General features: G+C 53.3%; 1 long non-coding RNA gene across 1 annotated transcript; it reads left to right on the top strand.

The window, feature by feature from the left end:
* Positions 1–3,000: 3,000 nt before the first annotated feature.
* On the top strand, positions 3,001–13,104 carry LOC103680691. Its single transcript, XR_005832275.1, has 3 exons — positions 3,001–3,424; positions 10,616–10,820; positions 11,772–13,104. It is a non-coding gene; the product is annotated as an uncharacterized LOC103680691 (long non-coding RNA).
* The last annotated feature ends 1,715 nt before the right edge of the window (positions 13,105–14,819 follow it).

Genomic DNA, 14,819 nt, shown 5'->3' with positions numbered 1-14,819 from the left:
CAGCAGGACCGGAGAGGGGAGGGAGGGAGGGTGGACAGTTGGAGCCTGTGCTTGCAAGCCCACGGTGAGCCGAAGTCCCTGTCTATTTTCCACGCTGCCTGGGAGGCTTGCAGGCACCATCACTGTGCAGGACCATCTGAGTGTTAGGGCCGGGGCAGCCACCAGGGCCCTGGGCTGCCCAACGCCCGAGCCGAGAGGGCCTCCCGTTGCTGACGCGCTGTGGCCTGCGTCTGAGGACTGTCTCGGTGCGGAAGCGCATGTGAAGGGGAGAGGCAGAGTTTACCAGAGGTCACGGCCACTGAGGGCCGGTTCCCGCACGTCTGTTTGAGAGCACGGTGATTTATTTTCCTGTCTGAACCTTGCGCTGCAGTGGGATTTGCAGCCACGAAAGTTCTTGGCCAGGACATTTGTGTCTTAGGAAATGTTGGGTTGCACTTTTATTTTTAGCTTTAGGAATGCGATGCTTGATATTATTTGGGTTTTTTAAGATGGGCCAACTTTAAGATGAAACTATGTCCCTTAACCCCATGCCAATCCTGGAACACTCCTGTCTAAAAGAGAAGGTTGAAGTTCCACATGGAAAACACAAGCCATCCAGTGCTCTGTCCCTGCAGGGAAATTCCTACCAAGGGTGCCTGGCTTGCCTGGACCCCCGTGTCACTGTCCCAGGCTCCCAGGGTCCAGAAAACAAACATGTCTCCAGGCTGGGGCAGGACCCGGGTTCCCAGGCCGGACAACAGGGGCCTCCCTGTGGGTGGTGCCTACCTCCCCCAGCAGGGCGATGGGCTGCCGACCTAGGAAGCCACCCCACCTGTGCCGTCTGCTGAGCACACAGCATGCAGGCTCTGTTGGCCCTCGAGTTTTCCTGGGGTGCACAGCGTGCTTCTCAGGGGCACGTCTCTCTTGTGGCACAGTTACGGCCCAGGAGAAGGCTGATTTTGGCAGCCTTGGCCTCAGCAGGAGCCTTCCAGGCTTGTGCCAGGGGTCCCTGTTGTAATAACGGCTGCCGAGCCATCGTGTCATGCCCAGACTGCGTCACGTTCAGTGGCTCCTGCGTCCTCTGTCCCAGAGGCCCAACCCACCTCCAGTCATTCCAGCTTCACGGCTCCTATCTCAGTGGTGGTCATTTCTGAGCACAACACATGGGGGAGACATGGCCCTCGATGTGGAGACCTTGGTCCACATCTTGGTTCTGCACCAACGACTGTCCCAGGCAAGTCACACGCTCGCCCCCATCTCAACTCCTGCTGAGGAGGGAACAGGCCGGTGAGGATGTCAGGAAATACAGTGGACCCCCAACCTGGCACCTCCTGCCTAAGTCTGCGTGGAAATGCTCTGCTTTCCTGGACAGAGGTGGCTGGAACTAGAAGGTGCCTTCCTTGACTCACAGCCTGTATCAGGGGTCCCAGGAGGCACGGACCCTCACCCTGTCAGGCTTGTGGTGTCCCCTCAGGCCCCCGGCCTGGGCCCCTGTCCCTGCCCAACCCTGCTGCTTCCCCCTCCTGCTGGTTCCTCAGTGCTGCAAGGCTAGGAATCGCTCCCAGGAAAACCCGTTCCCAGTAGCTAGGGTGTGTGGGGTCTCCCTGACATTCCGCGTCCTGGGGCCCTAAAGTTTAGGACCAAAGGGATAGCAGGCTCTGAGAGATGTGCCTGCAGATGGGGGAGCGGTCTTGTGGCAGGACCCAGGCCAGTCCTGGCAGAGATTGGGGTGTGGCAGTTGGCCGCACAGTCCCAGGCAGGTGGCTTGGCTCAGACTTTCTCCTCCAGTTGGGGGGGGGGCACCGCGTCTGGGGGGACAAGTATTCTTGGCAGAGTTGGGGCCACTGCATCTCCTTCACATTCTGAATCGAGTCCCTGAGTCTCTGGGCATTTGCTTCTATAACAGTTTCACTTTTCCCCCATTTCACAGGGATTTTTTAAATGGGAAGTTAAATGGCTCACTGGGGCCAGCCGACCCTTGGCAAAGCCCCAGGAGAGCAGCACGGCCCTGGCTGCCTGTCCCCGGGGGCAGGGGGACCCAGTGGGCTGGATGGGGAGGGGCTTCCCAGGCTCCAGCCCTGCTGAAACCATGGCCTTTCCATGACCCGGTGTTCCCGTCCACCACCAGGAGCATTGTCCCTGCCAGGACGTCACAGTCCTCTCTGAGCCCCCAAGCCCAGCACACAGGAAGGCTCGTAAATGTTGATGTAACTGAGTACATGGTAGGCTGAGCAAGTGAGCAGGTGAACCCTTGTAGCCCTGACGTGGCCCATGGGGTGCAGGGCACAGCCAGGCGGAATCTGACCCCACTGAGGGTGATCCCTCGGCTGGGGCCTGGAGGGGCAGGAGCAGTCGGGAGGCTTGCATGCCTTGGGCACGGGATGGTTTTAAAGTGTTTGGTGTCCTTTTCTCCGTTTACAACAAGCTGTCAAGCTGTGCACGTCCTGGGGAGCCAGTGGGGCCCTCCTGGTCTCAGGTGTGCTTTGTTTTTTTTTTTTAAAGACTATATATTTATTTGAGAGAAAGAGCATGCACACGGGCGAGAGAGAGCACAAGCAGGGGGAGTGAGTGGCAGGCAGAGGGAGAAGGACTCCCCACTGAGCAGAGAGCCCGATGCAGGGCTTGAACCCAGGACCCTGGGATCATGACCTGAGCCCAAGGCCGTTGCTCAACTGAGCCATCCAGGCATCCCTCATGGGTGCTTTGAAAGCCAGCTGGTGCATTTGGGGGGTGCGACTAGGTTTGGGGGCGTTCCTCTCTTTCTACTCTCGTAGAAAGGGGTTTCCACATTTTCTAGAATATTTTCATAATTTAGAAAAGTAATTTTTTAAAGGTCTGGAATAATTTTGAAAACTGAGCATCCGCGCTGCCAGCCTTGCCCCGGAAGGGTCTGTGTTGCTCTCGGCGGCGCTGGGATGTGCTCGGTCTGCACGCCGACCTGTCCCCATCCTCCGTGGGTCACAGGTCCCAGCATGGTCACGTGCTCCCCTGCCAGGCGGCCCCGCCCCGGCCCCTCCCCTCGCTCCCTCCAGGCTCCGCGGGGGCACTTCCTGTCCCAAACCGGAAGTAGCTATTTTTCTGCCAAGTCGTCGTTTCTCGGAGCAGGAAATGGTCTTTGGAGACCACGGTTTGGGTGGTAGGAGCTCGTTGCCACCAGTTTGTCGTTGTTTCCAAGCTCCGTCCGCGCACAGGTTTAGGAAGTACATGCGGTTTTGAGGAAGAAAGGCTGGGTCCTGTGTGTCACTTCGCTTCCCGGCGCCGGCGCCCGTCGCCCTCCGGCCGCCCCCCGCCCCCGGTGCTACCGCGGCCGCGCGTGCCCGCCAGGCGCAGGTGTCTCGTGTGGCTCCCCGACACCGTAGAGCGTGGCCCATCGGGATGTACAGACGCTGGACTTTGCAGTCACTTGATACCCGTCAGTTGGCTTCCAGTTGTTTTCTGTTTTTAGGTACTGATTTTTATGTTTTACTAAATTTCTTTAAGATGCGTAAAAGACAGTCACATGGTCCCAAGTCAAGACTGTACAACCCAGAGCTCACAGAAGTCTCATCCCCCACGCCCGATGCTACTCGGTCTCTCCGGTGTCCACTGCGAACACAAAGCTGCGGCCCTTCGGGACGCCCCCATCCTCAGGGAGTGGCCTTCAGCGGCACACATATGACCTGGGGTGGGAGAATGGAATTAGGGGCAGGGAATCAGCAGCCTCATTGGTCCGCTAGGACCCGATGCGGCCGCGGGAGCTGCAGGAGGCTCCATGGGGCCAGTGCTGGCCTGGAAGGGACCTGGACAGAGGACCCCAAGAGGCCACCTGAGCCAGAGCCCGTGTGGACCCTGTGACCCTGCCGGGTGGGGGGGGGGCGTGGGTGTGAGTGTGTCTTGCTGTCGTGGAGGTTGGCTCTCCCCTCACTCGTGGAGGCTGCTTGGCGTGCCCCCCCGGGTGACTCAGGAGACTTCCAGTAGCCTGTGACTTGTTCCCTGGGGACAAAGAGCATCCCAAATCTCTCGTCCACTCACTGATTCCTTCCTTCCTCCCTTCTCCTATGGCCTGTCCCTCCTTCCAACACTCTCTGTAAATGACAAGCGTCTGCGGTTCCCGGCTGCCCTTCTTAGCCCTGCTGGCTCTCTTTGCTTACTTGGGTCATTCGACAGCTACCTGTAGAGTATCTGCGGAAGGGGCAGCCACCTAGGGGCCCCAGGGAGACGGCACTGAGGGCTTTGCTGCTTACAGTCCAGGCCAGGAACTGGCCGTACGGCAAGCCGTACCCCAAGCCAGCTGGCTGCTGGCTGGTGCAGGGAGAAACTCAGGCTCTGCCAGGGCAGCACTGGGTGGGGGATGAGGGCCACGGGCTAGGCCGAGGGGACACTGGGCACTGCAGAGCATGGGCCTCGCTGGTGCGTGGGAACCGTCCTCCTGCCACTTGAAGCATGGCCCTGGGGGTGGTAGGGACATCGAGCACTCCAGGTGGGTGATGGCCACCCGGGAGCTATGGAGCAGGTGGCGGGAGGACTGGGCTCCTGGGGCACTCTGAAGGTGAAGGTGGAAGATCTGCGAAGATTACATGTGGTGTGAGAGAGAGAGAGGAATCCAGGGCTCCAAGAGTGTGTGGCCGTGAGCTGACAGGGACAGGGGAGAGAAACCATCTGGGGGCAAGAGGCAGAGTGACCAGGGACAGGCTCAGCCCCCTGACACAGCCCCCAACACAGGCCCCAACATAACCCCCAACACACCCCCTGACACAGCCCCTGCCAGCCCCCCATATACCCTCAGGTGTTGCAGTGTGAAATGGGGCCTAGGTTCTCATGGACACTTCAGTTGTGAAAGCTGGAAGAGCTTAGAAAGCCATAGTTACTGGGAGAGACCCCCCAACATCCCACAGCCATAGCAAGAACAGTGCTCTGAAAACAAGGAGAACTGGAGAATAGCAGAGGTCTTGAAATTTGGAAGGTAGTTTTCAACATAAAAACTCAGTGGGAGAGTCAGAAGAGAAAGAGGAAGAAAGTTTTGAAATGCATAAAAAATAGACAAAGACGTGGCTATATGAGGGGAGATGGAGAAGTCTGGAGGCTGAATCCAAGTACTCCAAAACAAATGTGATGGAGGTTCCAGGTGAGAAGCCCAAGATCCCGGGAAGGAAACACCACCAGAACGAGCACAGGGAAGTTTCCCAGGATTGAAGACAGATGGGAAGGCCCAAGTGCCCTACACGGGGCGAAAGACAGGACATCCACCCCGATACAGCTGCTCCCATTCTGGAATACAAGCACGTAGAGAGAAGATTCTGGAAGTTTGGCAAGAGAAAGAACAAGCTGTCTCTGAAGGAACGGAATGGCGCTGGTATTGGTGCTGACGCTGTTAGGATCCTGTGGAAGGCCTGGGGTTCCCAATAAATCCCAATCAGACCCCTGCTTTCTATACCCAGCCCAACAATCCAGCATGACTGACAGCCAGGAGAGCCACGTTCAGACCCACAAGAGCTCAGGACATGCACTTCCCATCTGATCTGAAGCAAATTTGGGAGGCAAGAGGAAGACTGGGGGTCTGGGAGAAAGCGGCCGCACCCCAAGAACGCAGACAGACAGCGGGGTTGGCGGATGTGGCACAGGTCCGCACGGCAACCTCCTGGGCGGGCAGGAGTCGGGCCCCAAGATCCTCGTCTTCCCACACAGGTGGAGTCCTTTCAACAACAGAATAATTAAGAAGCAGGATGGACTGGGGTGAAGACACATATTTGTGTTATCAGGAGAAAAGAAATGCGGTTAGAGTCTCCCAAGAAAAACACAACTTGTCCCAGTGAGTCGGCGTCCAAGGGTGAAGTAAGGGGGATGTGGCAAGAGAGCGGCCGAGGAAGTGAGAGAAGAGGGGACCCACGTGCTCTCGGAGCTTGGAGTCCACACAGGCTGGGGCTGTGAGGGGCAGCGTGCCCCCCAGGGCTCTGGAGTGCGGTCGACTGGGCAGCGCTCTCTGCACCAGCGGGCAGTGGGGCACCAGGAGGGCAGGCCTCACCTTCAGAAGGCCGAGGGGCTTGTGCTGGACTCTGGTATCTTCGTCACTGGCTTGTAAATCCTTCTCCGTGTTCACTAGGGAAGCCAGAGGCCGAGTGACATTTTTTTTTTATTTTTAAGATTTTATTTATTTATTCGACAGAGATAGAGACAGCCAGCGAGAGAGGGAACACAAGCAGGGGGAGTGGGAGAGGAAGAAGCAGGCTCATAGCGGAGGAGCCTAATGGGGGGCTCGATCCCAGATCTCCGGGATCACGCCCTGAGCCGAAGGCAGACGCTTTAACTGCTGTGCCACTCAGGCGCCCCTGTGCCACCCAGGCGCCCCCCGAGTGACATTTTTGACCCAGGGAGCAAACAGAGATGCTCTGAGAGGCGGTCGTGGTGGGGAGATCCAGACAGAATCTAAATCAGTGTGGCCTGAGCTCGGCTGTCCTCTAGCTGCCACTGGCTGGGGCAGGGGTCCTCTTCCCTCAGAGACCCCCAGAGCCTGTGCGTTTGTCCCGTGCCTCCCTCCAGTCCCTGACCCCCCACTTGCTGTAAAGACACCGCCAGGGCGGGCGAGGGGCAGGGGCTGCCTTTCTTCTGGGGCAGACTCTGTGCCCAGTCTAGACCAGTGGACGCACTGACAGCTCCAGCCCCAGACACAAAGCAGAGGTCTCCACTCCTCACCATAAAAGGGAGCGTAAGTCCCGTAAACCTCGCGGATGTTACAGTAGTGCTGCGGCCCGTGGAGAGCCGGGCTGAAGTGCAGGCCCGCCTGGGCGCCAACAGGCCCCAAGCTCAGCTGGAGCTGGAGTCCTAGCTCCCCGGAATCGTCCAGAAGCAACAAGCAGGGGAAACAGAGGCACACACTGCATTTCCCCGAAGCTGGGGAGCGGGGAGTGGCGGGGAGCAAGGATGGTGTGCAGGCGGCAGAGAAGGGTCAGTGGCTGACGGTGGCAGAGAGGGTCTCGGGGCGCTCCTGGAGGGTGGGCGCCAGGGAGAGGGGAGCAGCCTGGCCGAAGGTGACGGTCTTTTCCCAAGGCTGTCGGGAAAAGCAAATGCACAGGAAGAGCCGGGAAAATTCTGGAAACAGAGCGTTTGAGTGTGGGATAAAGCCTCGGCATCAGAACGGCATGGTAGCACAGCCGGGTGCCGGTGCAGGGGGCTGCGGAGACCCCCATGCAGATGGTGTCTGCCTGCGGGCCGGAAGGCAGGCCGTGGGGTGGGCGCCCGCCGGCTACGACAGGCGGTCCGCTGGGGTTACACCTCATCCCGTTCAGCTCGGTAAATGCCAGTGCTTTAAAAATTGGAGATTTCTTTAAAATGTTGAAATTGGAAAGGCTTTTAAACTGGAACACAAAATCCAGCCGCTATGAGCCGCTGATGTATCTGGCTTCATACAAATGAAACGAATTCTGCTCAGCAAAGCCCACGTGACCAAAGGTGAAGGATGAAGTGGGCCGTACGCCCCGCTGACAAAGGCCCACAGCCTCTGGAGTAAGATGGGCCTCGAAATCAGGGAGCAGAAGACTTACCCACAGAAACTGGGAGAAAGGACACACCAGGGAATCCACACTACACCTCACACTTACACACACGCACACACACACACTTAGACACCCAGCACGCACACACACAGCCCACACGCACGGTGAAGTGCACCCGCTCGAAAACGTGAGAGGAGTGCCCGCGAGGGAAGTGTACACTAGCCCTGCCTGACGCCCTTCTGGCGGTTGGACGGCCGGGGGCCCCGCTGTGCAGGGGGCTGACAGAGGTTGTCCCCCACGCACAGAGCCCTGGACCCCAGGTGCCCTCGTAGGAGCTTTTCATGTAGGTCCACCAGCATGTGTGTGCGAGGCTTCTGTCCGTCAGACCCTGAGACCGGAGACCAGCTGCCACCCGCCGAGGGCAGCCCCCCGAGGCCTGCCTGCCCCGGGCTGGTCACACTGTGTGCAGGTCCCCACAGACCCAGGGCAGGGGATGCTGTTCTGAGCAGTGAGGTTTTGGGACAGACAGAGCAAGGGCGGGACCACGGCCACGGCACCTTCCCGTGACGCCCCCAGAGAGGCCATGAAGTCCTGCTGCTGGGGTAGTCTGCAGGATCCGTGGGCTCGGGATGCGGGCAAGAGGACAGGCCTCTGCTGCTGGACCTCCACCCCTGTCCTGGGCTCCTCCGTTTTCCAGGGGAGGCATCCTCATCTTCAGGGTCCTGGGGGGCATGCTCCTGGAGAGATACTGGGAAGGGTGTTCTCCAGGGGGTGGTGCTCCTGGAGGGGTCGGGGGCACACTCAGGGAAGTCCTTCCTGCCCCGCCTCCAGGCCAGAGGACCCACTGAATTGTTTGGGTCCCGTTGCCTGATGTCTGGACTCCAGAGTGGGCAGGTGATGCAGGGGGCCCTTCAGACGGGCCCCGGCAGCTCCTTCTGCCCGACGTATATGATGGGGTAAGATTTTATTTGGGGAAAAAGAGTTTCTGACGCTAAACGTAAAAAGGGTAAAAAGCCATCATGTGCACAGCACACCCGGTGGGTGCTCAGCGGTCCGCGTCAACTCCACACGGACAGACCCTTGATCTTTGTTTTTCCGGGGAAGCCACAGAAAACGAGAGCTTGTGGCTCAAGCTCCGCGCCCCGCACGGAGGTCTCTCTATTTCTGGACGTGAACGTGGTAATTAGGGGAGAAAATCACCCTTCACTGCAGTTCGCTGGTATTTTCAGGATCCACAAATGTTTATTTTCAGCCTGAAGTTCTCTGTCTAGATTCACATTTTACAGTTTAACTGAATTACTTTCATTCATTTTTAAATTTACGTGAGGCGATGCATTCCTTGCTCGCCACTTTACAAGCATCCTGAAGGATTTTGTTGTTTTTGCCCACAGATAAATAAAAAATGGCCACGACCTAAAAGTTGACATTTTTCATTTGTCTGGTCTTCTCTGAGAGTCCCCCCCAGGTGATTCTGGGAAGAAAAAGAGAAAACAGCAAAAATCTAAGTAATTGGAAAATCACTTGGCCACGGTGAGTCGGGAATCCCACCAATGTTCAGAGCGATCTGTGGCGGGGAAGGTCTGAGGCGGCTGCTTAGTCTCAGGGCGGGTTACACAACCGCCCAGGGCGCCTCGGGGGTGGGGGCTGGGGGAGAAAATGACAGCCCCCCCGCCCCCGTCTCTTCCCTTCTCCCAAAAGTCCACTTTAGGACAGAGACACGAGGAGAAACACGCCGGGCCCGGGGCCCTGCCAAGACGCTGGGCTGGCCGGGGCTGTGGCTGGCCCCTGTCCCGACCGGCCCCGCGGGACGGCTGCGGGAACATCTTGTCACCTAGAGATGAACAGCGGAGGCCGGGGAGCCGGGTGGGCCTGAGGCCACGGGTCCGAAGGGCTGCTCCCGCCTCTGCCATGCGGATGGCTGCTCACCCTGCATTCTTTACATCCTGTTTCATCTTGTCCAATATTGCATCAGAACGTTACTTACCTGGGTTCTTGCGTGGTTTGGGGCCCTCTAACGTTTTGGGCCTTGGTCTCAAAAAAGACTCCGTGTGTGTGTGCGCGCACGTGCGTGAGTGCAGAGGGAGAGAAAATAGACAAAAATGTCTAAAATGGGGGCACTAGCTACGGAGCGTACAGTTGTTCATTGTACTACTGTTTCAAGTTTTCTGTAAGTTTGATGCTTTTCAAAGTAAAAAAATTTAGTAAAAAAATATATCCAACAAAACGGAACCATATTTTAACTTACGTGATTGTACTGTTCCCCGATTAAAAAAGAAAAGAACATTTTGCATTCCTGACTTAAGACTATCCGGGGGCGCCTGGGTGGCGCAGCAGTTAAGCGTCTTCCTTCGGCTCAGGGCGTGATCCCGGCGTTGTGGGATCGAGCCCCACATCAGGCTCTTCCGCTATGAGTCTGCTTCTTCCTCTCCCACTCCCCCTGCTTGTGTTCCCTCTCTTGCTGGCTGTCTCTCTCTGTCAAATAAATAAATAAAATCTTTAAAAAAAAAAAAAGACTATCCGTGACCCACGAGCTTCCTCATCCACAGCTCAGGTAAGGGCATCTGGGGGACATCTCTTCTCCCCAGGGTGAGGCCAGAGCCGCTCTGCCCTGGACCTGGGCCCGGCCACCATGTTTTCTGCCCAGTGCCTTGGAGCGCTTCTGGATCTCCCAACGGGCACAGTGCTAGCTCTGGGGCCTGGAACGGGTTTTTCTCAACTTCTTGAACATTCAGTTTCTCATCTGGTCCTGAAAAAATGGGAACGTTATTACTGGCTCTGCCTGTATCACAGGTATTTTATAAAACCACCAAAATTATGCAATATGTGTAATGTTTTATAGACAGTGCTAAGCAAACGTACAGTCAAATTTTATTGTCATTTTTTTCCATAGCTGCCCATATATTTATCGTTCCACAGTGTCAGTCATAAAAAAAAAAAAGAGTTGTTTTTAAAAGAAGAGACTCAGTGGCACCTGGCGTTCTCAGTCGGTGGAGTGCACGGCTTTTGGTCTCAGGCTTGTGGATTTGAGCCCCACATTGGGCGCCAAGAGTCCTTAAAGGCAAAATCTTTAAAAAAACAAACAAAAACAAAAACCAAAAAACAAAACCAAAGAAGACACAGAGCCAGTAATGAAGGATAATATAAGGTGGGGGCTTATCTTCCCTCAGGAGACAGGGGACAGAGAAACACGCTGGTCTGCACCACGAGGAGGCACTGAGCCGCTCCAGAAGCCCCTGCAGGTCCGTTGGCCCAGGAAGGACAAGACAGGGCTGGAGAGAGACCCTGTCGATTCAGAGACCCGAATGGCCCACCAGCTTTACAGAACCCTGGGCAAGACCCCTTCGCTGGGTGATAAAGCTACACAGACTGCATGTGAGTGATTCGTGTGAAAGTCAGGGTCATGGATGCTGGGGAGGAGGGCAGGAGGGGAGCCCGCGCAGCGCGAGGCAGGGCTGCTGGGGGTCGGCAACATTCTGTTTCTTCGTGGGCGGTCACTTTACGACCCATTCAGCTGTGCTTGTTGTGAGTGATCTTGATTTGTGTTTTATATTACAAAAAAAGATTTAAAAAATGAGAAAATTTAAAAAAAGCAAAGGTGTAGCAAATAACTTTTCAAATTAATCCTTTTAACCAGAATATTTCATTCATGTAACCGAAAGTCCCATTTGAGCAATTTAATAGGTGGCCATTGGTAAGGTGAGGGAGGACACAGGTCACGGGGAGGTTCACCCAAGGCCACATTGCCATCTGGACGTGTTTATGTGTTCAGAGGGTCCATTCTGGCCTTAAAAGGAAAGCACTAGCTGGCTCGTGGCCTCTTGCATTTCATCACTTTATAAGTATCTGGGCGGCATTTTGCTAGTGTGACTGCATTGCTCTGTGATGTGTGAAGTTGACTTAGCCGCTAATGTAAAATTACCTACCAGACGCTTCTCTCGGCCCAGTTGGGATTCTGGGCTGCACTGCCTGGAGCACAGCCCCCAGCCTGTGGGACGCGACAGGCTGGCCTCCCCGGGCTCTCTCCCCCAGGGCTCCCAGCCACCCCACCGCCAGCTCCAGAGCCCTTCCTCACACCCTGAGCACAACAGCTGCACTGTGCTTCTCTAACTGAGGTCATCTCTTTGGCTTGGATAGTTGCTGCGACCTGGGCCGGGATGGGGGGAGGGGACCCAGGCTCCGCCGTGGTGGCAGGTCCGCACAGCCACTCACAGTGGGGCTGGAGAAGCAGGCAGGGCTCTGGGGTAGGCACAGCAGCGCTGAGGGCAGAGACGTCAGCTTTGGGTTTTGTTACTGTTTTTTTTGTTTTGTTTTTATTTTTTTAAGTGAATTTAACACCCAGCCCAAGGAGCATGGAAAATAACATGACAGATTCTGTCTATCCCAGTGGGGCACGGGGGCCACAAAGCCAGCTGATTACCACGTGCCCACTCTGTTCCCAGCGGTGGCCGCCCTGGGATTGCAAGCCCTGAGCAGATGTGACGGAGCCGCGGGGACCCACCCACGCCCAGCACCGGAGCTGCAGAAAGGTCTTCACTGTTGTTTGCATAAAGACAACTTAGTTGTCACTCTAAATATAAATCAGTAAACTATCTTCAACATTAAAAATAAAACGCGTGGTGCTTATTTGCATCTGAAGAAATTTTAATGTGAAGGTACAAAGATTTGATCAAAGAATATAATTCTTCTCTGAGAGATTTCAGACTATTACTGATGTTCCGACTACAGCTGATTTTTCCTCTGCTGTTTTTGCCTTAATATTTTCGGATATTGTTGTTGTGATCTTCTTGTGAACCAGAGTCAAATGCAACGGTTTCTGCTTCTATTCATGGCCGGGTAGCTCCTAGTCAGACCATTCCTTTCACAGATGACAACTATAAACTCAGAACGATGGATGAGAGCACCGCCATGAAGGTGCTGGGGAGTAACCCAGAGCAGGAGGCCTGGGGGATGAGGGGGGCACTGGGAAGAAGGAATGGCCCCCGGTGAATTTCCTGTATTTTATAATCCCTAGCCTCGGAGCAGGCTCTGGTTCACATCTAAACAGATAGATGATGTCATCAATCACTTTTTATGTGCTCATGCAGTCAGAAGAACAGAAAGGGGGAAAAAATTCAGAAAATGAAATGACTTTCAGGAGCCCATAGGTAATATTAAAATGCCGAGTATACATTTAATTATAGTCTAACGAAGAGAAGAGAGAAAGAACAGCTGAAAAATTTCCAATTTTGGTGGAAAAGTCAGATTGATAGATTTAAGAAGCTCGGCAAACCCCAAGCAGAATAAATACAAAGAAAACCACCCTTCAACACATCATAGTCCAAGTGCTAAGAGCCGGAGATCAATAGAAAATCGTGACAGCAGTCGTAGGAGCACCCTGGTAACGCTGACTCAAACAATTGAATAAAATATGGAGTCTCCACTAGGCAGAAAATCAGTAAGGACGTGGTTGAACTCAGTATCACCATCAGGCAACTCGGTGCATTCGACGTCTCCCAACCACCTCATCCAACAGCAGCAGGACACACGCTCCTGGGACAGTCATGTGGGACAGTCATTAAGACAGACCGTGCTCTGGACCATAAACACACCTCAACAAATGTAAAAGAATGGAAATCATACAACGTCTGCTCTCAGACCACAGTGGAGTTAAACCAGAAATCAATAATAGAAAGATAGCTGAAAAATCCCCCAAAACATGGAGATTAAAAAACACACTTCTAAATAACATATGGGTCAAAGACAAAATCTGAAGAAAATTTAAAAATATTTTCAAATAAATGAAAAGGAAAACACAGTTTATCAGAATTTGTGTGATGCAGTGAAAGCAGTGCTTGGGGGGAATTTATAGCATTAAATGCATATATTAGAAAAGAAGAAAGATCTGAAATCCATCATCTAAGCTTCTATCTTGGGAAGCTAGAAGAAGAAAAGCAAATTAAATCTTAAGTAAGCAAATGAAAAGAAATAATAAAAATTAGAACAGAAATCAATGAAAGTAAAAACAGGAAATTAATAAACTCAACAAAATCAAAAACTGATTCTTTGAAAAGATCAATAAAATCCTTAAGCCTGTAAGAAAAAGGAGCACACAAATTACTAGTCAGAAATGAGAGAGAGGCCATCACCACGGGTCCCCTAGACATCAAAATGGCAAAAGAGTAGTCTGAACAATTCCATGCTCACAACTGTGATAACCTGGGGAGAAGGGATATTTCCTGGAAAGACACAATCTGCCGAAACTCACACAAGAAACAATAGACAATCTGCAGAAGGATCTATAAAGATATTGAATCAAGACTCAATAACCTTCCAAACAGAAAACACCTGGCCCAGGTGAGTTTAGTGGTGATTCTACCAAACATTCAAGGAAGAAATTATGCAAATTCTCTACAATCTCTTTCAGAAGACAGAAGCAGACGGAATGCTTTTTTTTCCTTAAGATTTATTTGTTTATTTATTTGACAGAGAGAGAGAGACAAAGAGAGCACAAGCAGGGGGAACGGCAGAGGGAGAAGCAGGCTTCCCGCTGAGCAGGGAGCCTGATGCGGGGCTCAATCCCAGGACCCTGAGATCACGACCTGAGCCGAAGGCAGGCGCTTCACCGACTGAGCCACCCGGGCGCCCCCAGATGGAATACTTCTTAATTCATTTGATGAGACCAGCATTACCCTAATGCCAAAACCAGACAAAGACATTACAACAACAGCAACAACAACAATAACAAAAAACAACTGTAGACCAATATCTTTCAGGAACATAGATGCAAAAATCCTCCACAAAATATTAGCAAACTGAATCCAACGAGGTCTATGAGAATTATCCATCACAAGCAAGTGAGATTTGTCTTAGGGATGCAAGGCTGATGCAACACTCAGAAATCAATTAATCCATCAAATTGACGTGCTAAAGAAGAAACGAGATGTGTCATCTCGATGCAATAAAGGTATTTGACAAAATCCAACACCCGTTTGTGATGAGCACTCTTGGCAAACAGAACTAGAGGGAACCTCCTCAGCGCGGTGAGGAGCATCTACAGAAAGCCTAGCTTCGAACTTAACGGTGGGGAACGTGAGGCTTTCTCACTAAAGTCAGGTACAAGGCAAGGATGTCCCCCTCTCGCTTCCTTTTAATATGATACCAGAAGTCTTCCCTAATGCAATAAGATAAGAAAAGGGTGGGAAAAGGCACAGAGATTGAGAAAGAAGAAATAAAGCTATGTTGCAGACGACATGAGTGTCTATTTAGAAAACCCCGAAGAATTGATGAAAAAACCTCAACTCCTGGAACTAACAGGTGATTATAAGGTTACAGGTTACAAGAATAATATACAAATGTCAATTATTTTCCTATATTCTATACAATAAACAAGTG

Source organism: Ursus maritimus, unplaced genomic scaffold (assembly GCF_017311325.1).
Source record: "Ursus maritimus isolate PB19 unplaced genomic scaffold, ASM1731132v1 scaffold_4, whole genome shotgun sequence".
NCBI lineage: Eukaryota > Metazoa > Chordata > Mammalia > Carnivora > Ursidae > Ursus > Ursus maritimus.
This window is presented reverse-complemented; position numbering and strand designations above follow the sequence as displayed.